This window comes from Podarcis vaucheri (genome assembly GCF_965113315.1).
Source record: "Podarcis vaucheri genome assembly, chromosome: 4".
Taxonomy (NCBI): Eukaryota; Metazoa; Chordata; class Lepidosauria; order Squamata; family Lacertidae; genus Podarcis; species Podarcis vaucheri.
The window spans coordinates 82798610-82817007 of record NC_138762.1 but is presented as its reverse complement, the minus strand read 5'-3'; positions in this window follow the sequence as shown (position 1 = coordinate 82817007).

Genomic DNA, 18398 nt, shown 5'->3' with positions numbered 1-18398 from the left:
GGAATCTGCCCCTTAACGCATCATTGCTCATCCATTAGCACCTTGTGCCTTATGATACATTGCATCGGACTTCGTTCTGAAATGACATGCGCACACACAAGAAGCTCAGAACTTGGTTTTCATGCCCTGCAAGATGACAGGGAAAATTATGTAGAACTTCAGCACTCCAGAGCGGCTAAAACTGATTGTGTGAAACCTGTCAGGAGATTGCCCTGATGCCTCCCACTCCTTTGGGTACTATGGAACCTGAATGTACTTTGATTTCTTCACTTATAAATGTAGAGTAGTAAATTAGATTATGCTGGATTTTGTTGACAGGGAGGATTATGTTACATGAACGGAAGGCTAATCAATCAACTGGGAAGGTGGTCAGCCTCGGATCACTTTTAGAGATGTTGGGAAATTCAAATGCTTGTCACACATTCATTTGTAAAAAAATATTCTTTCTCAATACTGTCTTCTTCTAGATGATCAGATAGGTGTGTCCCTTTGTAAAGTAGTGGTAGTTGATTGTTGTAGATGCCAGCATGCAATGCTGGTTCAGCGTACAGTATTGTGCAGTGTATAAAGTGTAATAAAATGGTATAAAACAACATGGGACCTAAAAAGCCATCTGATAGTGCATTTAGAAAGCTAATGTTTTCCTAAATGTAACTATATAAGTAATGAAATTAGATTGGCCTTTATTTATTTTATCCTGCATCCCCATATTATACCATAGTAGATCATGTAACCCACCGCCCAAATAAACATGAATAGGGGAAAAAAAGTTTTTTAAAAAAGGTTACTCAAGTTGCAACAAATATAATGGGTTAGTTACAACGTAAGTTTTAGTCAGGGTTAGTAATCCAGGGTTAAGTTAATACATTTAGCCCATGTATTATAGTGGTAACTGATTTATGCTCATAGTGTATATTGATTTACTGTCTAATTGATTTATACACTTTATTATTTACACCATTAAATTACATGCCACATTTAATCAATGAAACAAAAGCATTCACAACTAAATTGACAGTCATTAATGTCGTTTTTGCAGTAATTTTTAGATAAATAATTTGGCTGTTGTGGAAAAGGATTTTGCGGGATGTGAAACACAAGAGCAGACAAGTACAACATCCCTAGAGTAGACATAAAAGGGGATGTCTGGACCAGCCAGTTGGAACTTCCTGTTTCTCCTAGGCTGGGACAGACTTCCTCTGCATGTGACTAGAGGTAGGTGTGACCTCACCTGCCCAGGTAACAAAAGAGCAGGACTGGTCAGCCATCTCTCTCTCTCTCTCTCTCTGACTACATTTGTCGTAGAAGCAACATCTGCTTAGCCTAAGATGCTCTCTTTCTTCCAGCGAAGAGAGGACAAAGGGACTGTCTCTTTATGGGATAGATTCCAGGTATATTACTTTTGTAACTTAAATCTGCCTTCTGGGATCCATTTGTGAACAGATTGTGACTGAGTAAACTATTTTTGTACTTTCATAGAAGACTGTGTCGTGTCTATCTTTTTGTGAGGGACTAAAGGGGAAATTGCCAATCAAAAGTATTTTAGAGGCTTTAGCAAGCCTGAGCAAACGCATCCGCTGTGCAAGTTTAAAAAGGGGAATGTTACTCTGCTAAATTGTAGAACTTGTTAACACAAGTTGGAAAGGATATAATCAAACAATATATCCTCTCCTGCATCCCTGAACATTCCCACAGGTTTGTTGCGGTGTTTTTTGTTTTTTTTTGGAGTGGGGATGCCAATACAGCTCCTTGCCAAGGGCCCAAGGAACCCTAGATATGACTTTGTGGGGCAGAGGTGTCCTTCCATTTAGCCCTACCAAGCTCTGATCAGCCTCCACTACAACATAGTTTAAACCACTTTTCTGAAAGTAGTTGCAATTGTCATTCAACTACATGTAAAGCTGTTGAACTGGAAATCACTAGCAGGGAGAGGGCTGCTCTGCTCTGGTCCTCCTTTCTGGCATCCCATAAGCATCTGGTTGGCCAGTGTGAGACCAGGATGAAGGACTAGATGAGCCATTGGCCTGATCCACCAGGCTTTTCTTATGCCCGAGTAGTAAACAACTAGTTAAACTATTGCCCAGCGCTGGAACAGAGTCAGCGCTTGCTATTCTTCTCCTATCCGAGGTCCTATCAAATATTTGCAAACTGCCAGCATATCCTTCTGCCCACCCCAACCTTGAATGGCTGTCCCCCATACTAATAATTCCTTTGATGACAGTAGAGACTGATTATTAACCCACAATGGAAGTGCCACTTACAATTCAAGCAATGGCTTCACTTTGAACGAGCGGCGCCAACTTGGATGAGTCATTATCATGTAAATTCTGTTTCATTTGTACGTCTAAAACACTCATGACTTTAACTTCTGTCTACACTTGTTTTACGTTCCAGAATTGGATTGCTTGAATTGGTGGGTTATCTTTGGCTGACGGGGAACAGTTTAAGATGGGTGGATATATGCTTGGTTAGTTGAGTTGAAAAGTCTTCACCAGGCACTGAAAGGACCACAGAGGTTGGAACCAGGTGAGCCTTCTTGGAAAAGGCTGTTGCATAACCAGCTACTGAAAAGACCGTCTACCTGGTGGTTCCCAGCAAATGTGCTTATTAAAATAACATATACAGCTTCCTCTCACTCTCCTCCTCCTTTTGCTACCAGGGGCATAGTGTGTCGTGGTGGGGCTGTTGGGATGACTGCCCCTGCTGCCCTCCCCAAGACCTTGCAAAGCAGCTCAGGAAGGGTGCTATGAGAGGGTGGACATGAGCCCTTCAATCCCAGCCTTGCCAGTAAAGGTGAGGCTGGGATCAAGGAGCACATGTTGCATCCTCCTTGCGCTGCTCTTGCTGGATCCCAGCCTTGCAAGGGCCGCTCATGGGAGCGACCATGTAGGAAGTGGGGCCACAGCCATGTGCCTTTCATTCCCAGGCTCATCTTTGAGAGGTGCATGACTGTTGCACCCTTCTTGCAGCACCTTCCCCGGATCCGAGCCTTTCAAGGCCACTCGGGGAGAGTGGCGTGGGGATGCAGCAGCTGTGTGACCTGTTGTCCTGGTCATGACAGTTCCCAACTCTTACAGGAGTGCCTGATACTTATGCACATGTTTTGCAAGCAAGGCTCTTCAAGCTGAGAGCTTGTATACATTTCTCATTGGCTGAACTTGTCCAGAGATGTTGGCCAGGATCCAGAGAACTACTTTAGGCTAAAGCAAGGTCTCATTTGTGCCCAGAGAATCTTTTCTTTCAGTTTTTTGGCTTATTTGCCACATCACTGTCTCTCCCACCCACCCCCTCTTTTTCCTACTCCTCCCCATTCAGTTACAAAAGATGTTTGCTATGTGACTAGAGGCTACCGAATCTCAAGTCTGAGCTCCAAAGGGCACCTGGTGCTCAAAGTCATAGGTTCTTTGAATTATAGTGATTCACTCTTGTGAAATGTTTCATGCGCATTGCTGCCATTTGATCAAAGAGGAAACATTACTTTTGGAGCTTTCTTGAGTCATGCCAGCACGAAGAGCTTTCTTTCCCTGTAGCAAATTAAAACCATGCTTCATATTCTTCTTACCATTTCATGTAGGGTTGTCAACATGCTGTCTTTCATGAGTTGGACTGCTGAAAAATTGTGTTTCAGGTGACAGGTACTGGGGGGTCTGGAAATTTGGTAGATTTCAGATTTTACAACCTGCAAAGTTCTAATTACCTCTGTCCTGACCTGCACAGCTCCCTAAATTAAGGCTGGCAAATAGCCATTTTTCTGCTTTCCTGTGGTGACTTGATAGTTTTCTCCAGGCAACCGGATAGAGAAGCTCTACAGAAGTGGCTTCTATTTTTTCCAAAAAGAATAAGTGAATGACTAATACAGAGAGTCTTAAATGACCTACTGTATTTTTTGCTCTATAGGACGCGCTTTCCCCCCCTCCAAAAATTAAGGGGAAATGTTTGTGCATCCTATGGGGTGAATGCAGGCTCATTGGCTTCAGCGATAGCAATGCGAAGCCTCCGAAGCGCAGAGGGAGCGTTCCCTCCATGCTCCGGAGGCTTCGCGTTGCTTTTGCTGAAGCCTGGAGAGCGAGAGGGGTTGGTGCGCACTGACCCCTCTCACTCTCCAGGCTTCAGGGATAGCTGCATGAAGCCGGGAGAGTAAGGCTCTCCTGGCTTCAGCAGAGAGGGATAGCTGCGCAGTGCCCCTTCAGCCAAGCGGGAGGAGAAATGGAAGGGGCTCTGTTTCTCCTGCTGCTTCGCTGAAGGGGCGCTGGGCAGAGAGGGGGAGATTTTTTTCTTGTTCTCCCCCTCTAAAACAAGGTGCGTCCTATGGTCGGGTGCGTCCTATAGAGCGAAAAATACGGTAATTCATTTGGGGAAGTTATTTTGCATTGACAGCCAAATGCTGACCACAAGTGGTGGCAATTCACATACCTGAATGCACCCCTTCACAAACCAGCAGACACGAGCAACAATGATGATTGAGTATAGAAAACTAGCATTTAAAATAAATGATTTTGATAGAATCCTTTGCCCTTGATTTCTCATTTTCTATCTGGGAAATGTTTGTTTTGTTTAAGGAAGATTTAATTGCATGAGTCACCCAGCACTTATGTGGTACACAGACCACAGACACAGGTTTACCATCTCAGGGAGAATTAGCCCCACTTGCATTTGCAAGCTCATTCTCTTAACGTTATTCTGCAGAATTAGCCTCTTCCATGTAATACTAGCCCCCTTGTCGTCTTCAAATGCCCTTTAGGTGGAATAGAATGGAATACCTAAGGCAGAACGAAACGCCAGAATGAAACAGTCCTTCACAGAGGGCATTTGCATTTTTACAATAACGACTTGCCGCTTGGTACAGAGAAGTGAAATAGCGTTAAGAGTTTCCATTTTCCACGTGTACAGGCAGGTGCTCATTATGTACCTCTCTCCCTGCTTTTTACTGAATGGCTATGTTAATCGACGTTGACTATTAGGAAGCTTGAAACAGTACAGAAGCTTTCAACGCAAAATGACCACAATTGAGCCAGAAGAACCATTAATATTTGGTTCCATTCATATTTTCATTGCTATTGCAACCTCCTCTTGACCTCCTGCTTTTAGGATTTCCACAAGAGTTTCTCTCTCTCTCCCTCCCCCAAGATTGAGTGATGGGCTGAAAATGAGCATTGGTGGTCGTTCCCCCCCCCCCCCCCGGAGGCTGCCCACATGTAATGTCAGTTCATTGCAAATCTTTGACAGGCTTTGGCATAGAATTTCCCTGAAAGGATCTTAAAGGATGTTGTTATTACGGTGAAATGCAGACCGACTTACTTGTTCCTCCAATGCTCATACTTTAAGTGCTCCAGCTTGGGAGAAAAAGCAGGCGTTTTATTAGGGCCCTCTAGACAAACGTGATGCGTTTTCTTAACCTTACCATTATGAAATATACTTCTGCTGCCTTTTTTCAATGCACAAAGAGCTTTAGAATTCTTATCTCGTTTTTCTTCCCAGCACTCTGTGAGAAGGAGCTGAGAGATGATAACCTTTCCCTTTGTATTAGCACAAAACATCTATACATTACGACTTTCCTGTTCCAGCTCCACGTTCTCACCTTGCTTCAAAGCAGGGGGGAAAACACACACGTATGAATAGAGAACACGAAACGAGGGCCAGTTCCTCAGGTCACATTTTAATGACACTGGCGCACTCAGATAAGACACCTTCATCTCTCCGTATATAATATTCTCCTAACACATTGAATGCAGCAAACCTGGAGGGTACATAAATGTACTGAGAGAACAGTTATTTACTCCCAATGTCTCCTTTCCAGCCTAATTCTGACCCCAGTTGTGACTGTGGTCCTATTCAGTGCTTTTTTTCAGCCTGAACTCTCCAGAATTCAGTTCTGGCACCTCTCATTCTCTGCCATTATAAGAGAATGAGGGAGGTGTTCACAGTAAGTTCCGGTGCCTCTTTTTCTACCTTAAGTCCCATTTCTTTCAAAGGGACCATGTCCTCTGTGTATGAGTGGTCTCACACTATATTTGCATATAAAGGGGGTTCCAACGATTCCCTTCACACATTCAGTGGTATGAAGGGGTAGTGGAAACAGGCCATCTTCTGGCCAGACACTTCACATACTGAAAACATGCCCATAGCAGCTCTGCATATTCGACGTTAGTAAGAAAAGGGACATAATACGTACATTCTGCTGTAGGTCTGTGGACTCCTCCACCTAACTGGGAAAGTCTGGTAAATGAACATTCCTGACCAGATGAAGAAGACTTTCTCTATGTTAATACATGGCCAACAGACATATTAGTATGGGAGGGGGGTGGCCAGCAGGTGCATTCCCATCCCCCGATCATAAAGTCATTAGGAGGTTAATTAGAAACCACCTGTAGCATTCATCTCTTGCAAGAGGACCAGGGCTATAACAGGATATGTTGTTCTGATAGGACATGGTGGCCATGCGAGTCACCGAATAACAGCCAGCATATAAACACAGGTACTTTGGAAACTGTTAAAAGTGATACGTTTCTATTACTTACTAGTGAGCAATTGGGTAAAACGTTGTTTGCACTTTCCCTGATTTCTCTACAATGGAAAGGTCTAGACTCTAGCCATTGCAGCTCGGAAGGCGACTGCTTTCTCTTTAAGACTTGAGAAGCAGCCCTTATGCAGAACTTGGACTGACTTTTCGTTCACTGAAACAAAAAGCTTGTGCACATAATGAAAACCCTACATATATATTCCTTGTTGTTTGGCTGTTCTAGACAAATAAGATGGTCTTGTGGTTTTTTTTTATAAATAAGGGGTGGGCAACCTGTGGCCCTTCAGATATTGTTGGAGTCTTGAATTAAAGGTCTGTGGAAAGGCCTGGTGGGACATCAAAGCATTGAAGGTAAAGTGTCAAGTTTTTAGGATTAGATGGTGGAGGAAATGCTGCTTGATGCCCCGGAGAGAAGTGATTTTTCAGTCCAAGTGAAAAGGAAGCTTTAAAACAAAGGCACAACTTTCAGAAGGGGAATGGTTTGAGAGCTGCTACTGTAGGAGCTGATGCAACTCACAGAAATCATTCCTGAATTCAGATGGAACTTTGGCAGTCCTGGTAAGAATGCAAAGACCAAGTGGAAATCAATCCTTGTTGTGTTCGAGTTCTGCACAAGATTGCCTCTGCCTTAGCTGCATTTGCATTGTGTACAAGATAATTTGAGCATTATCTGTTTTTGTGCCTGTGGCACTATTTGTTTAAGGGCTTGAAAATATTTGCACCGGTCTTTGTAAGTAATCCATATTGCGAGTAGAGCTGAGAATTAGCTACTTTCTCATTCTGTCGAACAAAGACTGGTGGGTGAAGGCGCGTCCATACAAAAAAGCTTGAATTCTGGGGTACCTAAGGTCTCTTCAAGACTGCTTAGAGTCCTTTCACTCCCCCCACCTCTGCATTTCTTTGTGCTTTTAGAAGATACGTCCAAACCTAAGTTGCTAGCTGTGGCTGGTTGGCTGGAACTGGGAGCTGCCTTTGGAAGGGGTACTTGGGATTCTCTGTAGAGTTATGGAGCGCACACCATCTTGAGTTCCTTGTGCAAAGGGCTGGCTACAAATGTGACAACATAGCTTGCTTGTCAGACATTGATCTCTGTCCTTCCAGGTTTCATAGAGTTGTAGAACTGGAAGGTATCCTGAGGGTCATCTGGTCCAACCCTCTGAAATGTAGGAATCTCAGCTAAAGCATCCATGACAGATGGCCACCCAACCTCTGCTTAAAAACATCCAAGGAAGGGGAGTCCACAACCTCCTGAGGGAGACAGTTCCACTGCCAAACAACTCTTACTGACACAAAGTTTTTATTGTCGGAATCTCCTTTCTTGTAACTTTAAGCCATTGGTTTCAGAACAGGAGAAAACTGCAGGAGAAAAATTAAGAACGGCACTATTACTTCCCTTGATCTGGAGACTATACTTCTGTTGATTTAAATGTATATGCATTCTCTCCAGTTTTTGATCCTCCTTCCCTCAGTTGGCAGGCCTGATCTTGGATGGTCTTTCTCAAATCAAGCTAGTCTGCTAAAATGCAGCAACTAGCTGGTTTTGTGTATCTGAGGCTGCAATCCTATACCCACTCACCTGGGAGTGAGTCCCATTGATATCAATGGCACATATTTCTCAATAGACTTGTATGGAATTGTGCTGCTAACTCATCTCACCAAACTTCAGCATCAGTTAATAAACCCTGCAGATTAGCTGAATGAGGAAGAAAATCAAAACAGCTTCTGTTCTGTTATTATCACTACTGTATTGTTATTGTTGGAAATAAAAAGCACAAAATTACAGTGCAATCTCCATTGACTGTCTCTGTATCAAAACGCAAGGCAGATTGTGTGTCGCATAAACAATTATTTATTTGAAAAGAGAGACTCCCTCTTGTGTATGAATGTATGAATTACTCTGCCTGCAGAGAAAGGAGGAGCAGCAGTGTTATTTCTGTCTTAGAGATTTGAGGGCTACTGATTAAAAATATGCTGTGTTCTTATTTGCGTTATGAACATCAAGCAGTGCTAAGGTTTCTGAAAAGTCAATTTTATGGATTTTTAAACTGTACTTAACTTCTGTGAATCAGCCTCTCTGATCCCAGAAACTGAACTTATGAACTTGATTTTGTCTTTTCTCTGCCTCTGACCATTTTTTGACGGATGACATGCAATTCCATTTTCTAAAGCAGGGTTCAATTTTACAGCCTCCCTTTTCTCTGGGCTCACAATTCGGGGTGTTAAATCAGTATGAAGGCAGAGCAGCTTCTCTGAGGTCAAAACATCTATAAGTTACTTATACAGGTGTCAATAAGAAAATTAGCAGGTTCAGCGTTAACACTGCATTTCTTTTCTTATGCACCACTGCCTGAGCACCTTGTTAAACCCTTTGTGTAGAATTCAATTGACTCTCTTTCTTTTGCTTCTTCCTGTGCATTGATTTTGAACATGTTATGTTAAATCCTCCTGTGTCATATTTTTGATGGTATGTACCTTGAGGCTGGGACGTGGGTGGCACTGTGGGTTAAACCACAGAGCCTAGGACTTGCCGATCAGAAGGTCGGTGGTTCAAACCCCCGCAACAGGGTCAGCTCCTGTTCCTCAGTCCCTGCTCCTGCCAACCTAGCAGTTCGAAAGCATGTCAAAGTGCTAGTAGACAAATAGGAACCGCTCCAGCTGGAAGGTAAACGGTGTTCCGTGTGCTGCTCTGGTTCGCCAGAAGCAGCTTAGTCATGCTGGCCACATGACTTGGAAGCTGTACACCGGCTCCCTCGGCCAATAAAGCGAGATGAGCACCGCAACCCCAGAGTCGGTCACGACTGGACCTAATGGTCAAGGGTCCCTTTACCTTTACCTTTACCTTGAGGCTTGTCCTCCATAAGGTGCCATTGGGTATTGCTGGTGCTACATAAATAGTCATTATAAATAACAAATCTTTATAAATATTAAGTCACAACTAGGAATCGGCAACAAAACCTTGCAGCGCATTCTACAGTCTAAGTATGAGCTGTTGTCTGGCAATGCTAATTACCAGCAAGGGTTGACTGGCCTCTTTGATTTTCTGAGTGAGATCCAGCTGCTCAACCCCTCTCCCTTGCATCAGAGGACCTCTGTGGGACATTTCTGTGGGCATCCTTTTTATTGTGAGAAGGTTTTTTTGGAAGCATCTCTATTTATATCCCCCTAAAGTTGGTTATAAACAGTGCTCTTTTTTTCCTTTTAAAAAATGTTTAGGGGCACTATCATTTTCCTCCACGCATTGAAATACTGCCCCTCAATGAGGCCAAACTTAGATTCACAAAATATTTAGGGGTATGCATACTCCTGCGTCCCCCCAGAAAAAAGCAGTGGTTATAAGTAGTCTAAAACAAACAAGTGTTCAGATCTGGAGTTCAGGGCTTGGGCAGAGAGTTTTGGCAGTGAGGAGGGACAAATAAGATCGTTTCCTTTTCTGTTTCAGAAACTACCCACCAGTGGCGTAGCGTGGGGGGTGCGGGGGGGCGGCCACACCGGGCGCAACATCTGGGGGTTAGGGTTAGGGGATGCAAATACACGGGTTAGGGGGTGCAAATACATGGGTTAGGGGGCACAAATTACTTGCCTTGCCCCGGGTGCTGACAACCCACGCTACGCCACTGCCCTTTCCCTGGTGTTATGTAGGATGTGCTGGAGAGTGTTTTGGAGAACAAGGAGAACGAAGTTGTCCTCTTTTGTTTTCCTCCTCTAGAAACCTCCCCATACAGTGCAGAGAAGAGAGTTTTTAAGAATCTCATGTCATATACACGCACATGCACACACCTAGGCCCAGCCCAGTGATGAGGCATGGTGAGGCGCCTGCTTTGAGCGGCGGAAGCCCAAGGAACGGTACCCCCCTTGCTTCTACTGCCCACTCTGCTGTCTCTGCTGCCAGTGGGAAAGCTACCCTGGCACCAGTTTCCGGTAAGATCGAGATTTTGGTGAGATCTTGCCAGAAACCAGTGCTGCTGCTGGTTTTTCATGGGTGCGGCTATGCAATGCAAGTAAGAGAAGGAGCAGTGCTGGTGGCGGGGTGGCAGGGGCGGGGCAGCGGCACGTTCTTGTCTCGCCTCAGGTGGTGAAGTGAGATGTGTTGCCCCTGCGTGCATGCATGCATGGAAACACACACAATCTAACCCTCCCTCCAAGACTCTTATAAACCCACTCCATTTCTTCACCTTACAACTTATGCTTCCAGGCCAGCACAGTGATACCTTGGGTTAAGAACTTAATTTGTTCTGGAGGTCTGTTCTTAAGCTGAAACTGTACTTAACCTGAGGTACCACTTTAGCTAATGGGGCCTCCTGCTGCTGCCGCTGTGCGATTTCTATTCTCATCCTGAAACAAAGTTCTTAACCTGAGGTACTATTTCTGGGTTGGCGGAGTCTGTAACCTGAAGCGTCTGTAACCCGAGGTACCACTGTATTTATTGTGAGGTTGATGTTCCACATACATGTCTCTCAACATTCTTGCCATCAAAATGCCAGCCGATATTTCCCCCGTCCCCACCCAATTCAATTTAGATTTTCCTCTTCCAAAGGAAATTCAGTATGTTAGGAAACAAACCTCTATTGCCAGTGTACTCTTTGTGATACAGTAGTACCTCGGGTTACATACGCTTCAGGTTACATACGCTTCAGGTTACAGACTGCGCCAACCCAGAAATAGTACCTCAGGTTAAGAACTTTGCTTCAGGCTGAGAACAGAAATCGTGCAGCAGCGGTGCAGCGGCAGCAGGAGGCCCCATTAGCTAAAGTGGTGCTTCAGGTTAAGAACAGTTTCAGGTTAAGAACGGACCTCTGGAACGAATTAAGTACTTAACCTGAGGTACCACTGTATCTGAGCGACCCAATTTTAACATTAGCCCCATCTGGAAGTACCTACTGCTGGCATTCTGTGGCTCGGTTTCCTTCAATGTTTTCTTGGAAGTCACTGGGCATAGGTTTTTTTTTGTTGGCTATGTTTGGAGGTTATAAACATTTCTTTTTATTTTAATTTTAAAAAGCAATAAATTCCTACAGAGTTCCCTTACACTCCTTTTATTTTTGGGTGGCACCAGACCACTCACATTTGGCATTAGAGGGAGTTTTAATAGGGACTTATGTGTGTCCCTATGGCGCTGTGTCTCCCCAGCTCCTAACAGGAGTACTCCTGATCAGAGCTCCAGCTATTATGAAACAAGAACCTCCTAGCATAGCACTCCTTAGGGAAGGTGTAGGAAAATTCTGGTCCACCAACTGTTTCAAACTACAATTCCCATCAGCTCCGGCTGTTATGCTTGCTGGGGTTGAACAAAACCTATTGCGCCAGCCAGGTGGGTGCAGGGCACAGAGGGGTAATGGGGCTGTGCTGTGCTGCCTGCCTGTGCAGGTGAGAGCCCAGCCGGCTGCCCTTGGCAGGTGCATCTCCCCAACACTGTCCAGGCAGCAACTCAGCGAGGAGCTGAGGAGTGTGGCAGTAAGGCCAGGGCAGGCTCTGGGGCCCAGAGACACCACCCCCAGCGGCAGACAGGGCAGGGAGTTCTGCATGGGTGTGCCTGGCTCACACCCCCTCAAAATCATGTGCCCAGGGCTACGTCTCCCCTGGCCCTCCCCACACTACACCCCTGGGCTGATGGGCATTGTAGCTCAGCAACAGCTTGGAGGGCAAAAAGTTCTCCACACCTGGCTTAGTGCTCATAAGAAGAGACGTTTTTTTCTTTGTCATCCTCCTCAAACCACCTCCTGCTGTTCAGAAGGTATCAATATCAGGACTGTCAGTGCTGACTCTGTTCCTTTAAACAACCACAACAACAAATTTGAGAAGTGGGGGTGGAGAGAAGTATAGCTGAAGATGTTAGGAGCTCAAGCAGCCCAGAATCCTCTCTTTGTTTTCATATTTCCTTCTTCAGCCGACGCTTCAAACATACTATGACTCAACTGCCCTTAATTAAAGACTGACTTGCAACACCCACATCTGCAAGTATTCCACTTCATTTAAACCCTTTCCCCTCCTTTTTCTGGAGCAAATGGGAGATCTGTCCATGGCAAAGGGATGGCGAGATGCGTGGTTTTTGTGTGCACGTGATAGGGAGGGTATCTCACGCCAAGCAAAAAGTAGCATTCAGTGTGAATATGGATGCCCCCACTCCAGAATATGAGTTGCTCTAGACTTTTATAATTGATATGCCCTAAACATTCCAAAATGTGCTGGAAGCTCTTGGGTCCTGAAAGACTGCAACCTCTTTTTGTTTAGTTTCCCCCCCCCCTTTCAATTTATTAGTTTGCACAATTTGTGTACCTAGAGAGCTCCCACAAGGATTTAGAAACCCCTTTCTTATTTTTGGGTGGCCCTGTTTCACTTCCAAACTTGCAATCACTCAAACATGCAAGTTCATTATTAAAGAGGATCGCGATAATAAATTGTATAGGTTGAATTTACAAGCGCCACCATTCAGTACTATGTACATACGATTCAACCTTTTACTCCTGATTTATTAATCTAGAGTAATTGCCAGTAATTATCTGGAATTAATCACTAATTGTTTTCCCCATCTATCAATAATCATGACCTGAAAGGAGTGGAGAGATAAACCCAACTTTTAATTATAGAGGTGTGTGACTTGAGCATCAGGCAGATGCACTGGGGGCAACACGATTTGGTGCATACTATCGATTACTATACCTCTCTGTGCTCTTGGTTTTTGTTCAGATTTGTTTGCCTTCAGCTCATCTTTCCTCACTGAATCATTTCTGACCTTAGCATAGCCTTGCAGCAGCCTAGCCTCAGCTCTGACTCGTCTTGTTCTGCCTCAGTATCTCTTATTTTGCACCTTCCTTTCCATGCCATATGTACCACCATCATCTATCTTCCTTCCTGGAACTCTTTATAACACCAGACACTCAACTGTAGAGACAGATAGGCTTATTCTTCCTCTTCCTATTCTTCCCCCGTGAGCCTCCTTGCCTAGCATCTGTTGTTGGCATCCATCTGTCTCAAGAGACAATGGAGTGTGCCTCCGGGGGTGAAGTCAAATGGCTGTGTTAGCAGCACTGAAATGACCTCAGGTGCAAGCCCTAGGACAGGCTTCCTCAACCTCGGTCCTCCAGATGCTTTTGGCCTACAACTCCCATGATCCCTAGCTAGCAGGACCAGTGGTCAGGGATGCTGGGAATTCTAGTCTCAAATCATCTGGAGGGCCTTGGCAGTGTGTGCAGAGGTTCTGGGCTGCCCAGACAATAAGAACCCCCTCTTGACTTCATTAATGTGGTCCAAAGGAAAGCAGGACAGTACATTTGGCACCAGGAGTTGCCAGAAGGGAATGTACAAATGCCATCCAATTCCACTCCGGATTGGTGTAGGGTTTACTCCTTAGCCTTTTCTTCTTCTGAACATATCCTGCAAGGCAGAGGAGGTTTAGGATCAGTTTTCTTTCTCCTAGGTTGAGGAGTCCCATGTGTCTTTTACTTCCCTCTACAACAGGCATCCCCAAATTCAGACCTCCAGCTGTTTTGGGACTACAACTCTCATCACCCCTAGCTAACAGGACCAGTAGTCAGAGATGATGGGAATTGTAGTCCCAAAACATCTGGAGGGCTGAGTTTGGGGGGCCCTGCTCTACAGCATGTACAGAAACCACCTTCTTGAGCATTGGACTCACTAGTATCTAGGGCTCAACTAATCTGGTTAATTCTTCAACCCATCACTTTGGTTTAAGTGATGCTTACTGTATATTGTGCTTTTTTAAAAAAATCTTTGGGCACTTTCCAACAGCTCATTCCTTTACAATGGGTTAATTGATGTGAGTTTAATAGAGAATGTGCATAAAAATGGTCTGTTATGCTCATTCATGGACATCAGGAATAGAGAACTGTGCACATTGTCTGTTTCATATGCATAGACCTCACATCATGTTGGACAATATATTACACACATTGACCAGCTAATGCCCATAGTCTCCAAATGGAGAATATGAATTTGTGCAACAGGCAATGTGCAAAATATGGTACCATTGATGATCAGAAAGTCTGCATAGTCCCTGACCATTGTCCATTCTCATTTGTACACATTATCCACTTTTGGATAAATGTGCACAGCGGCTGGTCTGTATGCACATTCTCCATTTAACCAAAATCAGCTAGAAGCTGTTTAGAAGTTTTCCTTAAGTTTGCTGCAGAACTCTACTTTAAATGAAGGCGACGCTTTCCCTGCATGCAAATATTCATTTTCTAAATGGCATATCTTGAAAACCTGCCTATTTAATTTCCTGACAAATGGTTCGGTAATATTGTGAGGAATCAGAGTGAATAGTATTTGCGGATGGAAACAAAACATCCACATTAGGCACTAATCAGCATTTAATAAGGGAAATGCAAAAGGCTGGCTCATATGTTGAGTTCGTATAAAGATTTCATTGATTGGAAATTTGTGAAGGTCGCTGCCATCTAGTGATGAGATTTTGAAGGTGTTTGTAGAAAGCTCAGCTCTACCAACGCAATAGTGTAGGCTCCCCCCTCCCCCCCCTTTCCCCCAAGTTATTAATTAGATGAAGTGGGGGAAAGTTGTATTTTGCATTTTGAGACAGGTACCTAATATAGATCTGGTAATATTGTGAAGGAATTTATTTGCAGGTGCAAATGTTTAAGGTAAAAGGGAAACAGAGATTCTGGAGGGCTAGTCGAGCAGTGGCAATAGCTGTCTGAATCAGCCCAAGGCCCATGGAGCATTTAAATTTGCCACAGTGCTCCATGGTGATGCTACATTGGGGACATTCTGGAAAATTAAACTGGCATCTCCCAGACCCAGATGCCCAGCACTGACTGGAATGTGTTTTTTTAAAGGGGGCGGGCATCAGTGGTAGACCCTGCCAGGGTGTTGGACGCCAAAGAGCTGCCAGAGGACAGCTGTAGCAAACTGACTAGTTTGCAATCATTTCGCCCACTTGGGGAGTAAGAATTTCATGATGGATGTGCTATTGTCTCAGGGAAAACAAATCTATGATATTTTGTTCTGAGAAAACATTGATCTCAGCAGTGTATTTGAATACCACCACACCACAAATGCTACCTCTTTCCACTCACTGAGGGCTACCATTATAGTGTACAGAAGTAGAATATTTACAGAAAAGCAGATGCTTTTAAAGAATGGGCAGACGGTTTCTCAAGCCTCTTATTTTATTTGAGATGATTAAAATACACTGCAAAGAAAGTGCAATGATTGAAGCAGGCTTGTTAAGCATATAATGTTGCCATTCTATGTGAGCTTATTTATAAACCTGAAATACAAGAGAAACTTCTTTTATACATGAATACTTTTCTTTCTTTTAATAATGTTTGATAAAACTCAGATATGCTTTGCTTTGCTTCTACCCTGAGGTGTAGAAGGTGCCCCTTGCTGGGGGGTTGGGAGGGGGGAAGGTTGGAAACTGAGAGCAATCATATAATATGCAAATCGAATCAGAAATAAGCCCGACTGAGTTCAATAGAGATATTGCCAAATAGAGATTGAAGGACCTGTCAATTTTAATTTTCACTTTTCCAGCCTTAAATTCAATTCTTGACATTTCTGCAGCAATTTGCATTAAAAAAAAACCTCATTAGCATTTCAGTGAAAATTTCTCTGAATAAAAACATTCTGAATGCAGGTTTGACTGATGTGCACATTTTACAAGCAATTTCCTCTACTGTAATGCATTTCTGTATGTTATTTTTGCTAATATACTAATTCTTATGTACACTTCTCCCTAATATATGCATTTGTGTGGACATTCTTTGGTTAGACAACTGGCTTGCAAAATTCAGATGAGTGTGAATTTTGAAAGCTGGGACTCAGCTATACAGCTGCAAATAAAACATTTTAAATGTGTTGTAAAGTGCAATATACAAATGTGACACTAGATGGTGACAGCGAGCTATGCAAAATTGAATGTATTTTTCAAAACGTTTTTTAAAAAAGCTTTTTCACAGCTTTTTTAATATGTGTGAAGATTTGACTCTGGTTGTGTTTGGTTTTCATATTGTTTTGGGAAATATGACTTTGTTAGATTTGCATTTAAATGCTAACAAAAATTGAGTTCTCCTTCATCCCTATTGCTAAGTAAAGGTATCAATGAGTTGGCAAATCAAAAATGAAACCAAGTTAGTTGGGCTGTTCATGGGACCATTTATCCTCAAATGAATGGGCCAATTTCACACAGTTTTGGTTGAATCGCTGGGCATTATCCATGGTTGGCAGTACAGTCGTACTTTGGTTTTTGAACAGCTTAGTTCTCGAATGTTTTGGCTGCCAAATGCCACAAACCCAGAAGTGATTGTTCCGGTTTGCGAACTCTTTTTGGAAGCCTAACGTCCGACGTGGCTTCTGATTGGCTCCAGGAGCTTCCTACAGCCAATCAGAAGTTGCGCTTTGGTTTCTGAATGCTTTGGAAGTTGAACAGACTTCCGGAACGGATTCTGTTCAACTACCAAGGTATAACTGTACAGAGTAGATTCATTAAACAGATTGATTTAAGTCCTTTAATTTCAATGGGTTACTCTGAGTATGACTTAGTTATTTATCCATAGCAGGCTGAGGAATCCATGGACCTCTAAATGTTGCCAAACTCCAGCCCCCATAATCTCTGACCATAGCCCATGCTTGCTAGGGCTAATGGGAGCTGTGGTTCAGCAGCACCCAGAGAGCCAAGGGTTGTCCATCTCTGCTCTACAGCTTTTTTTCTTCCCTAGCACAAGAGACTACAGTGGTACCTTTGGATGCGAACGGGATCCGTTCCGGAGCCCTGTTTGCATCCTGAGTAGAACGTAACACGCGACTGCGCGTTGCGTTTCGCCGCTTCCGCGCATGCACATGACGTCATTTTGAGCATCTGCGCATGCGTGAGCGGTGAAACCCGGAAGTAACATGCTCCGTTACGTCCGGGTCACCACGGAGCACAACCCGAAAACGCTTAACCTGAAGCTACTTCAACCCGAGGTATGACTGTATTTCAATGTACTGGTAGGGTGTACTGGTAGGGGACAGAGGGCACTATTGGTTTCTACCAGATGAATTTGCTGTGTGCTTGTGCCCCCTGCAGGATTGCACCCCTGTGTTGTGTTAATTTGCAAGCATTTCCAATTTCAAAAGAGCCTAATAATCACAATGCTAGATACATCAGAAGTGGATAAACACAGTCAGCTCAGTCAGTAGAGCATGAGGCTCTTAATCTCAAGGTCATGAGCAAAAGATTTCTGCATTGCGGGGAGGGTAGACTAAATGACCCTCATGGTTCCTTCCAACTCTGCAATTTTAGGATTCCAAATGATTTTAAAACATTTTTGAATGCATTACTGTCTTTATAAAACATTTGTTTTTGTTATTGTTGTTGTTGCACATGATAAAGACACACAAAGGAAACTTCTCAATAGAGAAAAGCAAGGTACATATTATCTGGGCATATTTGGGTATTCAAAGAAAACCAAGTGATTCATAGGTAAACATATGTAGGCAAGTGGGATATCGGAACCTGGGATTCCTAATAGAAATGTGTCTGTTTTTTTAAAAACAAATGTTATTTTAAACTTTTTTTTTCAATTCATTGTATATCAGTTCCCAAAAAGACTTTGTTATCTTGCATGACCACCACATATGATAAAAGGTACCCTCACTTTCTTTACACTTCCAGCAATTACTGGAGATTGCTCTGTACATTTTGGATAACTTAGTAGAAGTTAGATACCACCGGTACATCATTTTCATATAATTTTCTTTCAGCGTACAACATGCAGTGAATTTCAGATCTGTTCTCCATAGCCTCTCCCAATCTGCCATTTGTATGTTATGTCCTAAGTCCTTTGCCCAGTTCATCATAACCGATTAAACCTGTTCATCCTTTGTATGCTATTCTAGGAGCAAGTTATACATTTTG